Genomic DNA, 24,838 nt, shown 5'->3' on the forward strand with positions numbered 1-24,838 from the left:
ATGGTTTCTGCTCGACCTCTTTCTTCCAGTACTTTGTAGGCACTCAGTAGAAACATCTCCAACTCAATTTGAAATGAAAAGGTTTTAAAGGAAATAAATTCAATTAAAACCCACAAATTTCCCTGTTAGAATACATGTTTGCATGTATAGTATATTGTATATATATTTATATATAAAAATATATATAAGCCTTAGGAATAGTGAGTAATCAATATTTATTGAATGAACAATTGAAGAAAGAGAAAGAAGAAAGAATGCAATATAAAGGGACCTTTGTGTGGTGTCCCTTCTTTCCACTTTTTCTCAAATCCCCTTCTTCCTCTGTTACTTTCTATCTACTCCCAAGAGTAAAAATGGACTGCCTTTGTTTCAGGCCTGAGAGCATGCCCATCAAGCACCACAGACACCTGCTATGTGAGCACATTCCTGCTTGAATTGCCTTTTTGAAGGGATGCTTTCTGTATTTCACTCTCATTATCACATGACATTGTTCTTTTAATTGGATTTTGAGATAGCAGCTTCAGACTTGATAATGTTTCATATTGCCATGATTATTATTTATTGATTAGATAGATTGTTTCTTAAGTTTGTGAGTAACAGTACCTTGAACACTTAAAATAATCTGGAAATAAAGTGAATGGGTATAAGCAGTATAAAATTGAACAGACTAAAGCAAATTATTTTAACTTTAGAATGAGCAGAAAATAACTAGTACAGTTTTGGAGTGAAGATATTTCAGTAAACATATGGTCAGAAAAGAAATTGGGAGTAGAAGAAATAGAAAACCAATGCAAATTAGTTAAGAATTTTCAAATGATTAATTTTGCAAAATATTAAGCTTGAGAATTTATAGAGGATACTGAAGCAAAACAATTTTTAGAAGAAGTCTTCACTATTCAATTTCAACAGCATTCAGGTATTCACTACATGTTTTGTTTTACTTGCCAGATCCGTCTTGAATTTGCTTATAAATAGCTACGGTTGTGAGAATAACATATCTGATGGACATTTAAGGCTTGAATGCCTATCATGTGATAATGATTATGATTTGTGTTTTGGATCTAAACCTATCTCTGAATTTACAAACATCATCAGTCTGGAACCTGATGACACCTAATATAATTGTCCTGTAAATACCTTTGATTGCTGCTGCTATTTAGCATTTGACCTCAAAATCCGTGGTGGAATTCCTTTCTTCCTATAGTTTTTGGTGAGATGAAAAATAGATTGTTAGCGCTTAGGTTTCAATTCTGAATGCATTTCATGTTTGCAATTATGTTAAACACAAGGAACAAAGTGTTACATAAATTAAACTGGACAATAGCCAAATTCCTTTCAGAAATGACAAAGTTGAAAATGAGAGAAAGCCTTTCAATGTTCTTTAAACCTACATGGTGAGTTTTGCTGACTTTGTTACAGTTCTTAAGTTCTCAGCTAATGGCCTTGGTTAGTGAAGCCTTTAAGAAATAGGGTATTTTGATAGTGTGTATTAAGGAGATCTATTTTAAAAGAATAAAAATTTCACCTAGGCCAGGCCTTCAGAGAGAAAATTCATTTCATTGTGGTTTACTAAGTGTTAAATAAAGCAATTAAGAAATGATATTATTCATATTATCCCTCAGCCAATTAGAATAATTGAATTTAGTCTGACCTTTTAATTTGTATATGCAAAATATGAGGTCCAAAGAGGTACATTTACCCAAAGCCAAATATTAGCTAGGTTTGTGTGATATCACCTTCAACCCAAATTTCCTGATTCATTTTTCTTTCTTTCTTTTTTTGTGTGACAGAGTTTTGCTCTTGTTACCTAGGCTGGAGTGCAGTGGTGCAATCTCGGCTCACTGCAACTTCTGCCTCCTGGGTTCAAGTGATTCTCCTGCCTCAGCCTCCTGAGTAGCTGGGATTACAGGCACCTGCCACCATGCCTGGCTAATTCTGTATTTTTAGTAGAGACAGAGTTTTACCATGTTGGCCAGGCTGGTTTAGAACTCCTGACCTCAGGTGATCTGCCCACCTTGGCCTCCCAAAGTGCAGGGATTACAGGTGTGAGCCACCACTCCCAGCCTTGATTCATGTTCTAATACTCTTTCTAAACATAGTGTGACATCTTGCTGAATAAATATGGGCTTCTTTTCATTTTGTACAAAATTGACAGTTTCAGAGTCAAAAAGTGGCATATTTTATAAGAAAGGATGGAGCCTTTCTCAGAACTCTTGATATTCGTGCAAGAAATTAAGCCCTTCTCTTCAAAAAGTGAGATCATTTTAAAAGAATTCAACATGTTTTATTTTTCTTACTTAGCTCCTATAGTTATATTAATTACTCAGAAATGTAGCTTTAAAAATAGGATATTTTACACGTAACTGAGAAAATTCATGCTTGGACATTACTGCCTTGCAGTTATGGTTCTTTGGGGAATGGGGTGACCTGTTCAACCATTTTGAATCTTCTCACAGTGTAACATTAATCAGAAAATTACAGCTCCTGAGGGAAGTTGTCTGGGAACATGAAGTTCTGTACGGAGGGGGTGGGAACCTATGAGGAGAGGGCGGGAGGTAGAGTCATCTTACTCAGTTGCCAGTGAAATCGCAGGAATCCATGAGGAGCCCCAAGTCGTGCTGATAAAAGGACACAGCATAATACAACTCTAAAGCCTCTCACAGCCCAGTGATGCACTTCCATTATCTTCTTGCTAAGCTACGACAATTTTCATTGCCTTTGGAAAAAAAAAAAAAAAAGTGCTTTTTTTTATTTGGATTGAAAGGCACACCATTTTGAACGCTGTTTTTGCTGGTTCTGCTTAATGAAGCAGCTTAGGCACCTCATGACTGGGATAGCCAGAGATGGGGGGAATAAGACCAGCTTGCACAGGTGTCTAGATGTGCACAGTGGCACGGAAGACCTTTGATTGGCTTTAGAAAATAACGGCTGATGTTCTCTGTGGATCTTGCAAGAGAATCTTACTGGGAAAAAAAAAGGGGACATGTTTCATTTATGCCACTTCCTTCTGTTACTGGCAGCCCTGCAAATGATCTGGAACAGGTGGGCACACCAATAAGCAAAGAACGTATTTTATAGCCTGTCATACTCCACTTATCTTATTTTGATGAAGATATATAAAGGGAGGATCATATTTGTACTTGATCTTGTGTTCGAAATCTGTAAAGCACTAACAAAATAAGAGGTACAATTTCTCTTCGGTAAGTTAGTTGACTATTAAAACTGAGAATAATTTTCTTGCAATTCCACGGAACTGTTTTTCATCGGTGGCAGTCATCATTTGGGGAAGGAAAAGGAGAAGCAGTCTATCAAAAAGAGATAAAGAAAAGCCACACCACAGCCTGCTGTTTCTGCTATTTTGGATGATCGAGCTTGTGCACAAATGAAATCATGACAGATTCATTTATATGAAATGGCCATTGCTGATCTCCTTGCCAGAAACTAGATTGCTTTTTTATTTAGGAGATTTTCAGAGCAGTCCTTAGCTTTTTTAGTTAGTGGCAAAATGGCACCTGGCCAAACTGCCTCTTCTCATCCAATTGGTGTTGCCAATATCTTTGGATGCATGCATTAAAATATATTTGCAGTCAATTGAAAAAAATATTTTTCGTTTTAAGTGTCTTAATCACTTGCAGACTTGGAATGGGTAATATCCCATTAGTCTAATACTAAGATTCATACCTGGAATGGTATAAATTTTGCAATCACTAAGCATAGGGTTAGGATTAAAAACAGCAACAAAAACAACCTATGGCTATTATTGATCATCTCTGGAATGCTGAAAACATTTTTGTTTGCTGGTTGTTCACACCAAATTTATTGAATGACTGAACTCAATAAATTGATTGATTGGAGAGCATAAAGGTATTAGGTAGTTACAAAAAAGAATCCTTCTTTAGAACTGTAAAGTGTAAGTGTATTTTTTTTTTTTTTTGAAAGCTCTTTCACCAATTTCCACTGTCCCTTCAAGGGCTTGCCTGCTTGCTTATCAGCAGAGGCATGGGGTAACTTTTTTTTTTTTTGAGACGGAGTCTCGCTCTGTTGCCCAGGCTGGAGTGCAGTGGCACGATCTCGGCTCACTGCAAGCTCTGCCTCTCAGGTTCACGCCATTCTCTTGCCTCAGCCTCCTGAGTAGCTGGGACTACAGGTGCCTGCCACCACGCCTGGCTAATTTTTTGTATTTTTTTGAGACAGGGTTTCACCATGTTAGCCAGGATGGTCTCGATCTCCAGACCTCGTGATCCGCCCGCCTCTGCCTCCTGAAGTGCTGGGATTACAGGTGTGAGCCACCGTGCCTGGCCAGCATGGGGTAACTTTTACGCTGCCAGCACACGTTCGGAAATTCTTAGCAAGGGACATTGGAAGAATTATCAGATAAGTGGATATGCTTCGGAATTTTATTTTGCAGTTTGCTTCTCTTCTTTTTTTCTTGGAGGTACCAGCTGTTGGTGTGTTTAGTGAACCAATAAATTGATTCATTTACCGAATGCCATGTACAAGGTACCTGTGCAAGGAGCTGGAGGTTTAGAGCAAAACAAAAATCTCTGCCTTCATGAGCTTACATTCTAATGCAACACTCTTCTTCCTTGCCCTACTCTTCTTCATAGCCAGCCGAGAGAGAGAGAGGAATTAAACAGTGATGATAAAAACATGAAGTTTTACTACTGATTAAGCTGATTAGAGAATATGGCTGTCAATGTAGCACCCCAAAGGGGTTTGCTAATTAATCTTTTACTTCTTTACTAGACTTGGATGTCTATGAGGGGTAAAGCCATATCTGTTTGGTTTACCATTATCTATAGAGGGCCCAGCATGGTGAAAAAAATAGCATATATATGTGTGTGTGTGTGTGTGTGTGTGTGTACATATATACACACACATATATACATGTAAATAAACATTTAACTATATATACATGTACCTATATATTTATATATGCGTGTGTGTATATATAGCCTATTTCACACACACATATACATAATAGTCTATCCTCATTATTCACGGTAACGATGTTCTATAAAGTTGCTGTGAAAGCTGAATTAATACTAATTACTTTCAGAGGCAATACAGGTTTAGATTCCTGCAAGCCTCCAGTCAGTATTTTCATCAATGAATTGATATATATCCTTGTTTTATGTATGTTTCTGTTGAATAACACACATGGACATTTCCACTTGTGTTTATTTAATATGTATTGTCAATTCATTAACACTGCCATGACATTATAACTCATGCCTGAACAAAACTCATCTGACACATGTATTTTCTTCACAAAGCATATCTCAGCCTTCTTGTGCTTAGGACTACCAGGCATCCTGTCAGCATGGTGCTTGAGCCCATTTTAGATAGTGAAATCACCAACAAAAAGCACAGAAATGCAAAACACATGGCACTAAATAGACCATGAAAAAAACACTTGTTTGCAGCATGAGAACTGAAACAAGAGGGTGGAGAGTAGCCTTGTTCCACCTCCTTTGGGAACAGCTCAAATTATTTGCCACATTGAACATGCAGTATGAATGACCGCAAAAGTTCTCTGAATATTGGCTTTGGCATTACGAACGATTTTAGCAAGTAGGCGATTTTGCAGATACAGAATCTGCAAATTGAGGATTGACTGTATATATGATATATGTTAAATTGTGCCTTCTGTCTTTCTCAGTGAGTTCTGAGCTTTATCTTTGGATGAGTTGCAATCCAAAGCCTGGAAATGGCATTTTTGGCTCCAGGCAGGGAAGCCTTAAGTGGTAGCTCAGCAATCTGACCTCCTCTTTCTTCCTTTTCTGCCTATAACCTGGTAGGTGCCATAAGAGATGCAAATGGTTTAATGCTTCAATCAACCACCATGCCTTGTAACTGGCCATGTCCCAGGTGCTGCAAATACTGAGCTGGAGAGGAAATGTTGGAAGAGAGGAGGCCGGCAGTAACGGTGTGCAAAAACAAGAAAACAAGCTGTCTGAGCTCTACCAGGCGGTAGCAGGGCCACGCTCTCTGTTTTGTGCCAGGTTCTTGCTTCTCGGCTCTAACTCCAGGCTTCACTGGGTCATTCCACACTTCAGAAACCTGCCGGCCTTAGCCTCCTCAAGATCAAACCCTCTCAGCCAACTGGCTGTCCTTTCAAGGCAGGAGGGTTCTGACCCATGTCTGCATCTTTGGAAGTCTAAAGCTCAGCACCAGGGGCATGAAACGCCCCGATAAATGCCTTCTTGATTGATTAACTGTCTTGAGGCTTTTTACAGATTCTAAGTCAGACTTTTTTTCTAGTGTCAATTGAATAGGCGGATGCCTAAAATGCCTTTATTGCGGAGAAAAGCCTTTCATTCTGTAATTATAGAGGCAAGGAAAAGATCATAAAAATATTCAGTTGTAACAATTTAGTGTGAATGCTTTTCAGTTAAAATGTAATTAGTCAACAAATGTAAATCACTAATTATGAGTTCCTTTTCCGTTTTAATGTGAAACTATCCTTCAAGACTCTGGCACAGGAAGAGACCTTAATACTGAAGCTGCATAAAAGTGTAGGGGGAAAATAGAATGGCCATTTATAGAACAAAACAAAAGAGAAAATGTGACCATTTTGCATCTGATTGAGCCTAGACAGAGAAAAGATGGGTTATGATATGTGGTATTTGCAAAGGCATCAGCTCTGCTTGGCATGATGTTTTGATGATAGATAGATAAATGGAGGCAGATAGATGGATGGATAGATAGAGAGGTAGGCAGATAAATTTGTATAAAAGAGTATATTTGTTTTGTTTTCTAGGGCTGCCATAACAAAGTACCACAAACTGGGTGGCCTAAAACAACAGTTTATTGTCTATAGTTCTGGAGGCTAGAAGTCCAAAGTCAAGGTGTCATAGGCCATGCTCCCTCTAAAACCTGTAGTGAGAAGCTTTCCTTGACTCTTCTAGCTTCTGGTGTTTTGCTGGCAGTCTTTGGCCTTCTTTGGCTGTGAATGCATCACTCCAGTCTCTGCCTCCATCATGCCTAGTCGTCTTCTCCTCGTGTGTCTGTGTCCACATGGCATTTCCCTCTTCCTATAAGGACACCAGTTGTATTGCTTTAGGGCCTGCTCCAATGATCTCATCTTAAATTGATTGCATCTGCAAAGACTCTATTTCCAAATAAGGCCATATTCACAAGTACTAAGGGATAGGGCTTCCTCATGTCTTTTGAGGGGACACAATTTAACCCCATAATGAAAGAGTTACGCTCTCATTCATAAAAATCCTGTATATAAGTTTGGGGTACAACCTCATAGTCATAGCTTAGGTTTCCTTTGGACTGCTTCCCTTCTTGCTGCAGGTTTTCCTTAAGTTTTCCAGTCAACAGCAGCAAACAACTCAGTTGGTATCTACCTGTGCTGACACTTTGTGCTCTAACCAGCTTCATTCTGGCTGGGCAGGGGGAAAGAGTGCTGGGAGTCCCTGGTGAGTACCTGGGTTTATATGAGGGGATTACGGTACATCTTTGAAGAAAAAAAGTCAAATGTTTGTGTTTGGAAGGGCTCCTGTGTTATGCCTGCTTTTCTGGAGATCTTTATGCATCCTCCTCTTCTTTATTCTCCTCACTCTCCCTACATCCTTTATGTGGTCCTGTTTCTTTGTCAGATTCATGATATACTTGCTGAATGTACTATAACATATCACTTAGACTTGGTGGATGAGGAATTTTTATTTGAAAAATTTATTTTGCTTATTTTGCTAGTTTGGTGAATACTTGGGGGAATATCTAACTTTAGAGCACAAATACACATTTTAAATATTGAAACATAGCCGATAATTGATGGTCAAACATGTACTAGTATCAAGTTTATAACTGTTTCATCCTCATAGTGCCCATGTTTGTCCTTTTTACATCATCTTCTGTTATGTGCATTGATATGATGAGCAGTTCCTCAACCTCTAGACCACAAATGCTGTATCAATGGATATTTGGTGCGTTTTACTTATAAGCATGATTTCATTTGGTTTTGAAACATTTCTGCATAGACAAGGAATAGTATAGTTATTTTTATATTGCCTGAATGGAGTGAAATAAAGAAAGTGTGAACCATTTGCTGAGTTCACGTGGTTAGTGAATGAGAATGTCTTCTAAACCATGGTTTTCTTAGCTCCAGTTTGACCTTTTTTCCTACTCCATTACCACCTTTCATGCAGTTGAACCTTTGTTTTTCTTCTACTCTTATGAAAATGCAGCCACAAATAATTTACTCTCTGTGATGCTTTATTGAGAGTTCCTGACCAATATTAGACCCCAGTTATGATGCCTCCTCTGGAGGTTACTTACAGGTAGAAATCAGAGTTGCATATTAAAGCTAATAACAAATGTTAACATCAATATTAACAAATAATAAATATTCAATATTTATCATTGAATTATTAAAATTGTTTGGGCTGTTGCACAAAAAGTCCCTTTGTATAGTTCACTGTAAAAATAGGCTTATCTTTGGTACCACAGTTAAAAAAGAAGAGATTCGTAAATTGTTTTGTCACCAATTCATTAATGACTTCCTCTCTTCCTGTGGAGAAATTTAGTTATTGTCAATGCCCCAAATCTTCAGGGAAGGGAAAGGATCTGCAGTGCTTTACAATCTGCTGAAGTTGCATTGCAAATCTGATTATAATATTCACTTACTTAGAATATTTCAATAGCTTTCCTTTTACTCAAGGTAAAAACCAAGCTCCTCCTGAGCATGGTACATAGGTCTTTTATGATCTGACCTCTGCAATACTCAAATGACATGTAGTCACCTGAATGTGCCATTTTTCTTCTCACCTTGGCTCATGGTGTTGCTTCTGCCTAGAGGCCCTATGTGCTTGATTTGCCCAATGACCTGCATTCATCTCTGAGGTTCTATCTTAGTAATCACTAGTAAAGGTGTTCCTAACTCACCAAGAAGAATTCAATGCCTTCTGTCTCCATGTTTCCATAGTATTTGGGAAACGACTCTGATAAAACAGTACACATATTGTTTGTTTGCATATCTATTTTCCATGCTACACTGTGAGCTCTTTGAGGTCAAGAACACTGTCTTTTCATCTTTACATGTCCAGTTTATAAATTTAGATATTTGGCATGTAGATAAGTAAATGTTTATTGAAAGAATGCATGTTTTCATGCCTTGGCTCATTTTCTCCACAATTTAGCTTTTTCATATCTTTACATAATTTGTTTTATCATTCATGAAATAATTATCACCTCCTTCTGAATATATTGCACGTTTCATGCTTCCCTGAATAACACTGATTCATTTTAACACTATTTATCTTAGAAGTCTTTTTGTAATTAAAACAAAATTACAGCACAGTGTTAAGATATACTTTTTGTCATGCACTCTCAGCCAGTAAGAGCGATGGCAGTCTGTCCTGGCCAGACTGCTTAGCACATCGCATTGCAAACTCTCAGGCAGTGAGCCACTGAGCTATTCTGAGTTGAGTGGGTTCTGCAACATGTGTAGTTTGGTCTTCGGTGGCCTCTCTTTTGTCATATATTTTATATTTTGGTGAGCATTTCTGCAAAACAGGAGAATCCTTTTGATGTTGCAGTGTGAGTTTTATAGCAGCTTCAGAGTTCTCCAAGTGGTGTTCTAGAAAATAGAGGACAATATTTATCAGGAAACTAGGACTTGGTAGAAGATCCTTGACACAAGGCATGGCACATATGTATCACAACAGACTGGGCAGGGTGTTCAACAGTTAAGAATGATGTCTGGAAGAAATATTGCAGAAGGTGTATCAGAATTTCAAGAGATTTTGAGAAGGATGAAGGAGCAATTGCCACTATGTGATGTGTCTCCATGGGTATGATAATTTGTTGACTTCATGTCATGTGAATTGCATTAGAACTAATTCTGTTAGAGCTGCTGTTTGTAGGAATGCACCCATTCACCCATCATTCCCCACTCCTCTCCTGTAAATGAGGTATGTGTATACTTGTGGAATTAAATCCAAGGTAACCAAGCACTGGATAGGAAGGAATCAAGAAACTAGCCAAAGGCAATAATAAAAAATAGATTCTCCCATTTATCTTTTACTTTTAAAATAAGTTTTCTCCTTTTGACTTGCTTTCTTAAGCATCAAGTCCTACCACCTAGCTTATGTAATACTATCAAAACATCACAAGTAATATACTTTTAAATATGGACATTAAAGGAAACCTAAATATTTTATGGTAAGAGCACTAAAATGAAATAAATATATAATTGAAATTAAAATCATCAGTGGGGAATAGAACACATGCAAAGCCTTTTTTTTCTTATTTTTCAGGAGCTCATATATTTCTACCAAGGTTTTCCAGGTTTTTGGAAAGTAGTAATCTAGACAGAATCCATGAAGCTACAAACTCTTTTCTCCTTAAGAATGAGGGTCCCCTCTTCATTCTAATTCGGGTATTTTACTTTAAATCAAAATGCCCATTCATTCGTGAACTTTCACTCAATTACTCAGATTCATGCATTCATTCCAAACATATTTGGAGAATTCCCATGACGTGCCTAGCACTGTTCTGCGTCTTGGGTCCTGGGTCCAAAAAAAGTTTCTTTCCTTGGTGATCTTATTTTTTAGTGGAGAAGACACGAGATGACAAAATAAAGGTAGATGCTGTCGGGTAGTAACAAGCATGGTGAAAATAATAAAGTGAGTAGATTGGCTGGAGAGTGTGCTGGGGTCCGGTGGAGTGAGGGTGACTGTCTGAGATGGGGTGGACAGTCAAAACCTCTGAAGAGGTGACATTTGGGTACCTGGAAAAAATGAGTGCCAGCCATTTGGATTTTTTTCAGGAAGAGCATTCCAAGCAGAAGGAAGCGTAGGTGCAAAGTCTTTGTGGAAGGAGCCCGCCCCACAAGTTTGAGAACCAGCCAGGAGGCCCGTGTGGCTGGAGCAGAATGGAGGCTGTACTTTGTTGGCTGCTGTAAGGATTTCTGTCTTATTCTCCCTGTGATGGTACACTTCCTCTAATGTAGGTTTTAGAGGGATCAGTCTGGATACTGTGTTGAGAATAGACTAGAAGGGGTGATGAACATGGAAGTAAGGTCAATTATGAGGTCACTGCCATATTTCTAGGTGACTGCATAGCATGACCTGTGGGTTTCCAACTTGTTTTATTCCCGAAACATGCGATTGTATCTTGGCTGCAACAATCCAAATTATCCACATGCATTAAATATTCTAAGCCTGTTATTCCAATTTTACACTTCATAAAGACTGGATTCAAAACTACCTAAGGGACTATTCATATTCATATTACAAGTGTATATTTCCCATAAAGCATCATCTTCATCTAGCTAGTTCAGTAATATGAAATCCAATTACAATGACCATATTTATTAGAGATAAGTTTTTTGCCACAGTTGACATCACCAAACAAACGAATTCCAAAAGCATGGAATATTTCCAATTAAAATGAAGATGTCTTCATTCATATTCACTTTTATTTTAATGAAACTTAAGTCCAGCCAATTCGTGTTGAATCATTATACCTGTAAATGATTTCAATGAATAAGTTTCCAAACACAAAACACAATTACATAAATTTAAAATATAAAGCCTGAAGTCATTTGTTAGTATTTCATTTAGAAATATTATATACATTAAATGGGCACACTATTTGTTTTGAACTTACAATAAACCCTGAAGTGACATCTTAGTCCCTTTGAGTTGCTGTAACAAAATACCATCAACTGGATAGCATACAAATGATAGAAATTTATTTCTCACAGTTTGGGAGGCTGGGAAGTCCAAGATGGAGGTGCTGATAGGTTCAGTGTCTGCTAACAGCCCACTTCCTGGTTCATAGATGGTGACTTTTTCTGTGTCGTTATATGGCAAAAGGGATGAGGGAATTTTCTCCAGCCTCTTTTATAAGGGCACTGGTCCCATTCATGAGGGATCTGCTCTCGTGACCTAATTATCTTCAAATACCATTACACTGCACATTAGGACTTAACATATGAATTTGGAGGGGACATAAACATTCAATCCATTGATCACATAATAAAATAAACATAATTCATGCTGGTATATAAGATTGGTGGCCCTCATTTTTTTTCCATTGAGCAATATTCAAGATAGGTGCCACTAACCTACTCTACACATCAAAATAATATACAAATGAGATGTGTAATTCTGGAATATTATTGTGGATGAATATTGTAGCAGATTTTTGGGGGGATAAAGAGAGAGAAGTTGTGGTTTGCTGATATGATCTATCTGTCAGGAGAGGGGTAAGTATGATTACCAGCCCTAGTGAGAGACTACCTACCTGGGTGAGAGCCCACGTTCTGCCTTCTATGTGCATGTAACTATAGGCAAATAACCTGTCGAAGCCTCTTCTCTGTTAAATGGGAATAAGCATGGTACCAGCCTCTTAGATCATTGTGAGGATTAGATGGCTAAAATGTTTTAAGTGCTAGTACAGAAGCATGGCAAGCACTAAATAAATGTGAGCTTTTATTATTATATCCTGCAGTTTGCTGCCTAAAGCCTTGAAGAGCTCTGCTCTTTTTTTTGAATTAAATGTCCTAAAGAAATCTCTCTTTGGCATATATGAGAACATCTGCCAAGTCCATATTTGGCTTTTCAAAGATAAAATGTTTATGCAACAAAGAAGTTCATACACAGGCTTCATTAGTAAAAATTTTAGTCAACTAAATATTAGTTTCATGTCGTTCTTATAAATTGCTCTTGTTTTCCTGAGTTTCCTTTCTTATTTGTAAAAAAAATGAAAAATCAATATTTGCATATTTAAATCATAGATATGCAAAATAGTTAATTATAAACCTTCTGTGTGTGTGTGTATGTGTATATGTGTATGCAAATACAGCGAGAGAACCCTAACCCTACTCCTTCCCATAGCCCTGCACAGACACCTCAGGCAGGACAGTAAATAACCATTCTCTACTAACCCCAGACTGTCAGCTGAATTGCAGGTACAATTTGGTGTCCGGGCCAATTACCAGAATGGTTTTTTGGGGGGAGATACATATCACAAATGGTGGCTTCCAGGGCTTTTCAACAGGTTAAATATTAGGAAACACAGCTTTTCCCTATAGGTAGGTGAATTTTTTTCATTTATTGCACGAGCCCTTACTGAGCATGCTCTGTTATTCACACAAGTCTGCTTGGTGCTGTGGATGTTTAAAAAGTTAGAGAAAAACAAGTCAGTGTCCCCCGAGAACCCCAAGAGAGATGAAGGAGAGCTTCATATGGAAACACAAAATAGGAAGTAGCCACTTGTGTAGGTCAAATATTGGTTAGTCCATGATTCAACCTAAATTGTATTTTTAAAAAGTGTAAAATTAAAAAAAAAAATGGCAACCTTGCTGTAAGACCCAGTAGTAAAGAGGGGAGGAAGTGAGCTTCAGGCAGGGGTCTCTTCAACCTGTCACAGCTGTGTAATTATGTAAAGCTAATAAGCTTCATAACCTAATTTCAGGGTTACTGTTGTTCGCACTGCCTCTATTTGTGTTTTTTGAATCAAGCTCGCAAACCCTATAATTAGGAGGAAGCATCAAAGTGCCTACTTACACACTTTTTATTTGTTTTCTAAGGTTGTAATTGTCTATAAGTGCTTGCATGGCTGACAATTCAGCAAACAGAATGGTTTCCAAATACTCTCATTGCAGCTTTCTTGATGTTTCTTTCTGTTTCATTCCTCACCTTGTTCAGTTTTTCCCAGCTTTAATTCCACTCAAAAGTAGGAAAATGTTTATTTTCAATTAGAGTCGTACATAGCTTGATGGTTTCCCTTTGCCATTTTAAAGGGACTAGAGGAAATTAAAATCCGAGGCAGTAAGTCATTTGACTTTTTTTAGTAAAATGATTGCTACTTTCTTCTCTTTATTGGAAGAGTTTTGAGATTTATCTCTGGAGTCAACTGCTTCTATGTTCCTGGTGCTCTATGCAGTTAGCTGATGAGAGCTCTTCTGAAGTTGGTCCCTGTTCTCCATGTGTCTTTTAAAGAATTTCTTTTGCTTGTTTCCTTAAATAGTATGTTGCACAAGTTGAACTTAATTGATTTTGATGATACATGCTTACTCCTGAATAAATGATAAATATGACTGCCTGTCTTTTGCAAAGGTTTTAGTTCTGTTCTGTATAACATTAACATTGATAAACTAGTAGAGTTGTTCTCTACACATATGAAATATCTGGGGATAATGTAAAAATTCTGAGGTCCAATCAAATCCTGAAATAATGACAGCAGAATTGGGGATAGGATTTGAGCCTCAGGAATTTTTAAAGCTTCCCAGGTGATTCCAATATTCGGCTAAGAATGAAATCCATAGTTAGAACGGATATACTTAGGTGAAAGTATAGTTGGTGGGGACATAGAAATTCATACTTAACCAGGAGAACAAACATGGTGCATTGGAATTAAATGGAGCTGGGTCTGAATTCCAGTCTATCACTTGTTATATGACCTCGGATGAATCACTGAAATATGTTTGAGATTCTGTTTCACCAGATGTCACATTTTATAAGTGACAGTGCTATTGTGAGGATTAAATAAGATAGTACCTGTCAAATACTCAGTATCAGTAGATCTCAATGAAGGTTAGCTTCTTTCTCCCCTCCTTTTTTAATATAGAGTTTATTTCAGGGAAGACTTCACAATGATGAAAATATGTGATTTTTCTCCACTGGTGGTGTTTTATTAGTTCATTTATTTTGTTATTTTATTTTTATATTATTAGTCATAGTACATATTACTTTTATAATACATTATTTATATTATTTTAATTTTGAAATAAATTTAGAATTACAAAAACATTGCAAAGATAGAACTGAGATTTTTTGTATACTCTTTATTCAGCTTTCCCTAATATTTAGCATCTTGCATAATTATAGGACCTTTATTAAAACTAAGAAATCTACATTGGTACAATGCTGTTAACTAAAGTATAAACTTTGTTTAGATTTCACTAGAGCTCCATAAAGGTCCTTTGTCTGTTCCAGGATCGAATCCAGGATCCCACATTGCATTTAGTTTTTATGTTTCCTTAGACTCCTACAATCTGTGGCAATTCTTGGACTTGTCTTGCTTTCTTGACCTTGACACTTTGAGAGTACTGATCAGTTGTGTTGTAGAATACCTCACAATTTGGGATTATCTGATGCCTACTCGTGGACAGATTGAGTTTAGGCATTTTTGGCAACAATACCATAGAAGTAATGTACCCTTTTCAATATAAGGGGTACATGATGTTGGTATCTGTGGGGTTCTTTACATAATTAATAATAGTTAGGGAAATGAGACACATTTGAGGGTGCTGTATTAGTTTGATAGGGCTGCCATAGAAAGTCTCACAGATGTGGTGGGCAGATCACAAGTTCAGGAGATCAAGACCGTCCTGGCTCACATGATGAAACCCCATCTCTACTAAAAATACAAAAAAATTAGCCGGGAATGGTGGCACACGCCTGTAGTCCCAGCTACTCGGGAGGCTGAGGCAGAAGAATCACTTGAACCAGGGAGTCGGAGGTGCACTGAGCCTAGACCGCACCACTGCACTCCAGCCTGGGCGACAGAGCGAGACTCCGTCTCAAAAAACAAACAAACAAAAAAACTATCACAGACTGGGTGGTTTAATAAATAAAAACTTATTTTCTCAGAGTTCTGGAGACTGGAGGTCTGAAATCAGGGTGTCAGCAGGGTTGGTTTCTTTTGAAGTCTCTCTCCTTGGCTTGTAAATGTCCATCTTCTCATAGTGTCTTTATATAGTCTTACCTTCTGTGTGTGTGTCTGTGTCCTAACCTCCTCTTCTCAAAAGGACACCGGTCATTGGATTAGGGCCCACCCCAATGATCTCATTTAATCTAGTTACCTCTTTAAAGACCCCATCTTCAAATAAAGTCAGGTACAAGGAGATAGGACTTCAATATATGAATTTGGTGGTGGCAATTCAGCCCATTCCAGGTGCTTATCAAGTAAGAACATAGACTGAAATAGAACAGGCAAAGGATTTAACCAGGAATGCAAGTGCTCTGCAGTGCTCCTTAGAAATAGAAGCAGCTTCTTGGCAAATTGGAGAAAACCATCACAGCAAACATAATGAAGCTCGATGAGGACAAAAATGCTCAATGGGAGAACCAAGTTGCTTAAGCAGTAAATAGAAGATGGTGGAAGAACATGATGGGGATTGGTAGGAATGGTCCTTGTAGTTATAAATGACTATAAGAAAATCACGTGCCCGTATTGCAGCTGTAAAAGTCAACGTGCTGTGGTGATGCTGCAAGATATTTAAAGGCACAGAAATTTTTTTTAAAGAAACATTGAAAAGGGCTTATTCAGCCAAAAGAAGAAATTGCTGATGGGGGATTTAATTATCTTTGAGTACTGTATGTGGAGGAGCTGTTAAACTAAGGACAGTGACCAGCTGTTTCGAAACTTTACAAGAACAGCTTTTAAGTAAACAGGCTTAAGTGACAATGAATGAGGTTCAGATTAGAATAGAATAAAAATTTCCTGATAGAAACAGTGGTTAAATACCAGAAAGGTTACCTGTAGAAGCAACGTGATATTATAAAATGAACATTGGATTGAAGTTAGATATATCTGTTTTAAATACCAACTTACTATTCCACTACATGATCTTGGACAAAGAACTTAGCCCTCGTGAAAACACTAACAGTCTCATTTTTGGGGGAGCTAACTGAGCTACTATATGTAATTTTGGTAGATTTACTAATGTAAATTTAGAAGATTTAGAACAGAGCTTGCTGCACAATAATTGTTAGTTTGATCGATGGCTACTTTCTTCCCTGTATAAGTTCATTCCCTAGACATGTCTAAAGAGTCCAGTGTTCTTTGCTCAACCTGAGCTGGTGTATATGTGGTATTATTTGAAGTCCAGAGGAATTATATTTTCAGCCCTTCAGCTGTAATACTTTACATTTCCTATCACAAAGTGGTTTTTAGGCTTAAATTCCTAACCCTCTAAGAATTCAGGTAAAGCAGACAGTCTGTAGATTCGATAGAAAATTATAGGGAGCAAGAAAACTCTTTTTTTGCTGTCAGAATAATGCAGGCTCTTGTGTTTGGGAAAAAGCATGAATTATTTGACAAATCATAGTTTATAAAATTCAGCTATGGTTAGCCACTGTGTATTACTGGATTTTACAGAAATATTTTTCTATTGTAGATTTAAACCCCTTAACAAATAATAAACCCTGACAGAAAGGCATGATAAAATATAGGGGCTCATTCATAGAATCTAAATTGACGCTGATCACTATGCTTTCACAATTTGATTTAATGTACCTGCTGTGTGTTCATCCTCTGAGACAACATTGCAGCTAGTGTCTTAGAATAGCTGTGGATGCTACAGGCTTTGAGTTCTAATTTGGGGTATTACCCTTTTTTAGTTTGAGGAAATCTCACAGTCTTTCGATTTTCTATCTATGAAATTAAAATGAACCTAATTTCTGGCTTCATTGGAGTTATTTACTTTAAGTGTAATGCCTACATCTCATAGGTTTCACCAGTTTGGGGAATACAAATGATGTCACATTTAGCAATCAAATTCAAAGTCGGCTGTCTTTGGCAAACTGTAGTAGGTGAACACCCTCCCTCCTGGATTCTTCAGGGTTACCTACATTATCTAATACCTTTCCAGGACGGTGTCTCCATGAACTTATGATGCTACCCTGGGCACTGTCTGGCCGTCCATTCCGCTTCAGAGAGCTGACCTCGAGCTCTCCTGGGATGAGGCCCTCATTGTTGCCATGAGCCAAGCCTCTATCCCAAGTGTCTAAGTTGGCCCCTGGGTTCCAGCTGTTGTACCACTGCCCTCTGTGCTAGTCTCAGAAGGCCCTGCTCATCTCTTTACCACCTGGACTTCCAGCCATTCCCTAAAGTCTGAGTTCCAAAATGGCCCAGAGTAAGGGCACCCCTGAGGCCAACTTCCCATTAACCACTAGTGCCGGTTTCCTCAAAGGTGAAGGTCAATTCAGCCACTCCCTTCGGAAGGTGCTGCTCTGCTCACCTCTGTCATGGTAGCCCCACTTGACCACAGGGTCTCTTTTGCCAGCGTCCTCCTATTTCCATGTTTCAGAGGCACATTTTCTCTCCACTTATGTCTACCTCTTGAGATAGATTCTTTGGGTCCAGGCCTAAGAAAACAACATTTAGCCCAGTGCAGTGGCTCATGTCTATAGGCCCAGTTGGTGGGGGATTCGCTTGAGGACAGGAGTTCGAGACCAGCCTGGGCAGCATAACAAGAGGCCCATCTCCAGAAAACAGTATAGCAGGGTGTGGTGGCACCTGCCTGTAGCCCTAGCTACTCAGGAGGCTGAGGCAGGAGGATTACTTGAGCCTAGGATTTGGAGTTTGCAGTGAGCCGAGATTGCTCTACTGTGCTCCAGCCTGGGACACAGAGTGAGACCTTGTCTCTAAAACAAAAAACAAACAAACAAACAACAACATCAACAAATAAACCTAAACCAAAACCAAACAAAAAAAAAGGAAATTAAAGAAAACAACATCAAGAGAGGGAAAGGGCTTCTCTCTTTCCACTTTAGTTCCCTCCTCCAAATCTCATTGTCAGTCTCTCTAGAGTGATTGACAGTGGGAATGTCCAATCCCTTCAGATCTTGCTTTCCACCACAGGGGTGTGGTTTTAACCTTTCCCTCCCAAGGCCTGTTACTAAACCTCTCCCTCACATCTTCTTCTTCTGAATTACAAAAACAAAGGATAGGCCCTTTAATCGAGGCATTTCTTAGCATCAGTGAATTTCATTTTTACATAATGCCATGTGTTAGACTTCTGCTGGACAGTCCAGATTGGGCTCTGTCAAGGTAGTCCAGCTCCTTTTCAAAGATCTTCCACCTTCTTTATGCTCTCGGACTCTGCTTACCTGAGCAGACAGCTTGAATAAAGCAAATGGTTGCCCACAAGAACAAGTGATGGTTGGCAATCACTATTTGTCCAATTAGACGTCTGTACTCAGTGATGCAACCCTTGCCTACTACATAGATCATCTCTTGCAGGGCAACTTAGTTCCTCAAAGCCCCAGCTCCTCAAACTTTCCACTGTACAATCGGTTATTTGTTTTATATAGTCATAACTCAGTGGTCTATACCTGTGTCTTTTCCAGAACAAAGGCATGGTCAGTACATGGTCATGTACTAAGGTACATTCTGCTTAATCCATTTCATTCCCTCATAGTACAATCTTTGAAATGAGTGGTCCTCTCCTGCTTTTACAATTTCAGATTCAAATCTCTCCAACCAGAAGTGGGTGTTATTCTGGCCCCTTCCCAGAACAAAGTATGGAAATAGAAACTTCCATTTCTTTTTGCCCTTTTTTCTTTACTTTTGGAACTAAAATATTTGCCAAAGTGATACCTTATCCCTAACTTGGACCAGCTAAGGTGCTCTCTTATGTAGAAACTAATAGTTTCAGAAGGCCCTTCAAAACTATGGCTAATGACCCCTGTAGGAATATGCAAATTACCTCAGTGGTACAGATTACATTTACTATATATTTTATATTGCTTTCCTAATACTGAGAAACTTTAGAGTATTATATTTAATGGTGTATGTCATCAGATCTTTACCAAATAATGGGAAATTTTAATTATCTTATCCCATTGTTCTTTTCTTTTAAAAAATATCTTTTCTAGTATATTGTTAATAAAGGGAACAAACATTTTACTGAAACTTGGTTCACTGGCCAAAAGAAGTCCCATATCACTGGAGTTATTTACTGTTTTGTGGCATTTGTATTCTTCTCTGAATTTAGAAGTTTATTTGTAATGCGGTAATATAATAACCAGACTTACTCTGAAAAAGCTAATGGAGCTAGAAAATAAAAGTTTCACAGGCCTCAATCAGGATGAAGTCATCACCTTCTTATACTAAATGTTCTTTAGCAAAAGGTCAGCAAACTCATCTTCATTCTTATAAAACGTGGGCAGGAATGAGGAGAAAGTGAGAGGATGAAAATGAGAGAATCAAAATTACTTATAATTATATCTCTATGAAGTAATAATAACTTTATTATCATGTTGCATATGTGGCTTGACATTCTAAATGAGCTGCATGAAATTAGTACCAATAAAACCATAAAGACAATTACTGGCAAATGTATCAAATAAAAGGTCTTTAAGCTCTTTTTAAAATATTGAAAGTCGTAAGAGAAGAGTGCATGGTAATTTTCCCTCTCATCTTTGACTTTAAATCCTGGGCAGGCCTATTTGGCTGATAAATAGTAAGAAAATTGAAGCTGGGAATACTAGCTAAAGTCACAAACCAAATTTGTTCTTTTAAAAAAATTGTTTTTCTCTCACTCTGTGTTCTTTGTTTTTTGTTTGAGATCTAATAATTGAACGATAATAAAATTATCAGTTCTGATAAGAAACAGTCAATAACAAGGTTGTACTTATGTGTTCTAGTCCCTCAGCTGAGCAAGGTGGCTTCTTTAGGTGGGGGAGAAGATAGAGGTAGTTAAATTTGAATGAGGTCATTGGGGTGAGCCCTAATCCAAAAAAGACAGATATCCCTATAAGAAGAGGAAATTTGAATACAGGAATTGGTATGGTTTGGCTGTGTCTCCACCCAAATCTCACCTTGAATTATAATAATCCCCATGTGTCAAGGGTAAGGTCAGGTGGAGATAATTGAATCCTGGGGTTGGTTTCCCCTATACTGTTCTTATGGTAGTGAATAAGTTTCAGGACATCTGATGGTTTTATAAATGAGAGTTCTCCTGCACTAAATGAGAGTTCTTCTGCACATGCGCTTTTACCTGTGACTGTGTAAGATGTGCCTTTGCTTCTTGTTCACCTTCCCGCATGATTATGAGGCTTCCCCAGCCATGTGGAACTGTGGTCCTCTTTCCTGGCTGGGTGTGGTGGCTCATGCCTGTAATTTTAGCACTTTGGGAGGTTGAAGCTGGCAGATCACCTGAGGTCCGGAGTTCGAGACTAGCCTGAGGCCAACATGGTGAAACCCCATCTCTACTAAAAATACACAAATTAGCCAGGCGTGGTGGCAGGCACCTGTAATCCCAACTACTTGGGAGGCTGAGACAGGAGAATCGCTTGAACCCTGGAGGCAGAGGTTGCAGTGAGCCGAGGTCATGCCATTGCACTCCAGCCTGGGTGACAAGAGTGAAACTCTGTCAGAAACAAACACAAAAACAAAACTTCTTTCCTTTATAAACTGCCTGGTCTTGGGTATGTCTTTATGTAGCATGAGAACAGACTAATACAGGGGTGTACAGAGTTAAGACCACGAGAAGAAACAGGAAGAAGATAGCAATCTGCAAATCATGTGGAGGGCTCAGAAGAAAACACCCTGCCTACTCCATATCTTGATCTCAGACTTTTAGCCTCCAAATTGTGAAAAATATTATAGATTTTTGTTGTTTTAGTTGTTCAGCCTTTGTTATGGCAGCCCTCACAGACTGATAGTACACCCCCAGGTTGCAATATTAGTATTATAATATTAACTTGAGGTGTATTATGCCCCTAGGATTTCTCTTCTTATCTTGCTACTCTAATATTAACCTGGGGTATAACACACTCTCCAGGTTATTTTCTTCTTATTTTGCTGTTCATCAATGCTAATTATCACAGTGGTAGCCCAACTCCCTTCCTTCCTTGACTGGTGGCTGCCTTGGCCCTGGGCTTAGTCGTCTAGCCAAATGGCTTCCTACAGCCCCCTTGCCCTTTACCTGCACAACTGATTGGCCTCCAAATACAGTTCAGGTTCACCCAAAGTTGGAGACCAGCTCTGAAGGGCACCAGGATGTATTTCAGAGAGGTCTGTATTACAGCCCTTTCTTGGTGCTGGTGCCCTGGCTCTTCTCTTACCAGCCCTTGACCTCACAAACTCTGCCAAGATCCAGGCTTCTCTCCCCAAGCTGCCCACCCTTCTTCCTGGCTTTTCTGGGTGGTCTCATACCTAGATGAGATTATCTTTATCTTGATTGCTTTTATGACAACTAAACATTCTTTATCTTTTATTTTATCATCATTTTCTGATTTGTACACTAATACTTCTGTTCATTTTTTATCCCCCTGCAATATTATTAATCCCTTGATTAATTATAAATTATAAAAAAGGCTTATTGAAAGAATTCTAGATTGGATGCCTTCTTTCTTCATCAAATAATACCTAGCTGCACCTATAATGGAGTTGTTTGTCTTGTTGGACAAAACCATTTTTGTCTGCCTAACTTTAATTTTTTTTCCTTTCTCTCTGGGTAAATTTGCAATCCTACTCCCTATCCTTAACCCCAGTCCATCTTATTTTCTCTTTTCCTGAGGGTGACAATATTCAGTGCTAAAAAATTCCTTGAAGCACTCTGGAAATTTTAAAAGTGAAAATTCAAGTTGTAGTGGTTAAATTTGACCAACAGCTCATGTGGTTTCAAAGACAATTTTGAAAATGGAGGCCTCAGATAGAAATTCTCCTCATTTTTCCTTCATTTATTCTCAGAACTTGACATATTTTTTCCATGTTTTTTTTTCCTTCCTTTCCAAGATAGAAGTGTCTTCATTCCCTTCCAAGGTGAACTCCTTTATGGAATCTGTATATATTTTTTTCGTGACTGATTTTGACTGGACTCTTCTCCATGAAATGTGTCTTTGGTTTGTTAGCTTGACATACCCATCTTGCCAGCCTCAGTGCCAACCTTCCTCTTTTGTGAGGCCTTTCCAGATTCCCACTGGATACTTAGGTGCTCCTTTCCCCATGTATTCTGTGCCTTTGGACATATGATCATTAAAACAAATAACTTAGGGCCATTGTCTGTATTCCAACTAATCTGTAAGTCTGCCGAAGAAGGGTAGCGACAAGCATAGTGCTAGGAAGCCAGCGCATATTGGTTAAGTGAATAGATGGGGAATTCCCTCATTCCCTTAATTCTTTAACCTTACTTCTAAGTAGGGTCCTTTCTCTCAACCTGTTAAACTCTAGTGTGATCTTTAAACAAGCAAACAAAAATAAAAACAAAACTTCTGTGTAGTTTTTCCCTAAGTTATTACTACATTTTTTTATCAGACTTTAGAAAAGAATCATGAGTTCTTTGTACTTCATTTCCCATTCACTTTCAAACAATGAAATCTGTCTTTAATGATCTCAACTATAGTAACATTGCTGTTCTGAAGATCATGAGTAGCTCCCAAGTACCATGTCACGTAGTTGTACCAGGCCTTATTTATCTGAACTCTTAGCTGCATTCTCTTTCTTGGAAAGAAGATCTTGCTCTTTCCTAATTATCCTTCTTCTCTTTGTTGTTCTCTTTGAATGTCTCTTTTTCTGCCCGGAACTGGAAGTTAGAATGCCCAAGCACTCATGGCTGTGTCTCCTACATCACTCTGCCTTATGTTTTTCTTGGAAACAGTCATTTGTTTTAAGAAAAAGTCTTTTAACCAAATTTATCTATCGAGACATTTCATCAGTCCTATAGAGGAGAAATCAAAGGTCAGCATTATCATTTCCTGGTCTAAATTTGTAACTCCTCAGTCTTGGAAAATTTTGGAGTTTAACTATTTACGTTGGAATGTATTTATCTGTACCTTTGTATAAATCCATATTTTAAAAGTTGAATTTCATATTCACAAATATGTCAATGGTATCATGCTTTCTTCACAGTACTGTACAGTTACCACTGACATTTCCTTGATGATTAAAAACCAAACACACCGATGTTATTGGTCAAATTGTTTCCTTCTCCCAACTTCATATGTTGAAGTCCTAACCCCCAGTACCTCAAAATATGACTGTATTTGGAGACAGAGTCTTTGAAGATGCAATTAAATTAGAGTAAGGCCATCAGGGTGAGTCCTAATCCAACCTGACTAGTGTCCTTATAAGAAGAAGAAATTTCATCATATAAAAAGGATACAGGGTGTGCACATTCACAGATAAAAGGCCATGTGAGGACATAGCAAGTAGGTGGCTGTCTGCAAGCCAGAAGAAGAGCCCTCACCAAGAACTGTGTGGGCTGGCACCTTGTTCTTAGACTTCCAGCCTTCAAAACCGTAAGAAAATAAATTTCTGTTGTTTAAGCCACCCAGTCCATGGTATTTTGTTATGGCAGCCCTAGCAAACTAATATAACCCCTGTAGCAAAAGTGAACATTCAAATACGCTTATTGGTAAAGTTCTAGGTGGAGGGCATTAAAGGCAGAAAAAGGACCTCCATTTTTGTTTCTATTCTTCTTTTAACCCTTCTTGCTTTCCTCACAAATTCAGTGGGGTAGCATATTTTAGGACAATGTTCTAGAAGGCTGTAGTAGCTACCAAATATGTTGTGAGTGTTCCTCACGCAACCCAAGTCACCATGTGGTCTATTTTCTCTTTGTTCCTATGCTAAACTCCTCTAAGTTTTGATCTTTGAGTTCTGCATTTACCAACTCAAGATGCCTCCCTGTTCTTCATGCACATCCAGATCAGGCCCGTTCTCCAGCATGACCTTGTTAATTTTCCCTCCTTCCAGGAGATCTCCCTGGCCACCCATTCTGCACTGATGTCTTTCTTAGTCATTCTCAGTCCCTTGTTGCTCATGATACTAATTGCCGAGTATCATCAGCTACTTTGTTTCATTATTCAGGCTCTTCAATGTTTGTCTTCTTTGAGTCTTATTTGCTTTGAAGATTTTACATTTTCTGAAGGCAAGGAAAATACTATCACTTCTTTCTCATTTCCAGTCTCCTCCCCACCTTTCTGCCACATCTTTCTCCCAGCAGGGCTAGTGTACCACTGGACACATGAGGATGCTTAATTCTTGAATTAAATTCAGAGAATCTGACAACTCATTCTTCATGATGATATGGGGTAAAAACAAGGGATCAGAAACAGGGCTGATGGGAACTATCAATATCTGT

The 24,838-nt window shown here is 38.3% G+C and overlaps 1 protein-coding gene and 1 long non-coding RNA gene across 3 annotated transcripts in view; one reads left to right on the top strand and one right to left on the bottom strand.

The window, feature by feature from the left end:
* The window catches only part of HS6ST3 (heparan sulfate 6-O-sulfotransferase 3), a 757,823-nt gene that overhangs the window by 323,843 nt on the left and 409,142 nt on the right, over positions 1–24,838 (top strand). The gene's annotated exons all lie outside the window — the stretch shown is intronic.
* The window catches only part of LOC129049666 (uncharacterized), a 35,221-nt gene continuing 16,913 nt past the window's right edge, over positions 6,531–24,838 (bottom strand). The window contains exons 4-5 of one of the 2 annotated variants that reach the window (XR_008512914.1): positions 9,324–9,589; positions 6,531–7,037 (exon numbers count right to left, since the gene is read on the bottom strand). This is a non-coding gene — a long non-coding RNA (uncharacterized LOC129049666). Of the gene's footprint in view, positions 7,038–8,778; positions 9,590–24,838 lie in introns of both variants that reach the window. The other variant, XR_008512915.1, reaches the window with a different exon arrangement.

This window comes from Pongo abelii, chromosome 14, assembly GCF_028885655.2.
Source record: "Pongo abelii isolate AG06213 chromosome 14, NHGRI_mPonAbe1-v2.0_pri, whole genome shotgun sequence".
NCBI lineage: Eukaryota > Metazoa > Chordata > Mammalia > Primates > Hominidae > Pongo > Pongo abelii.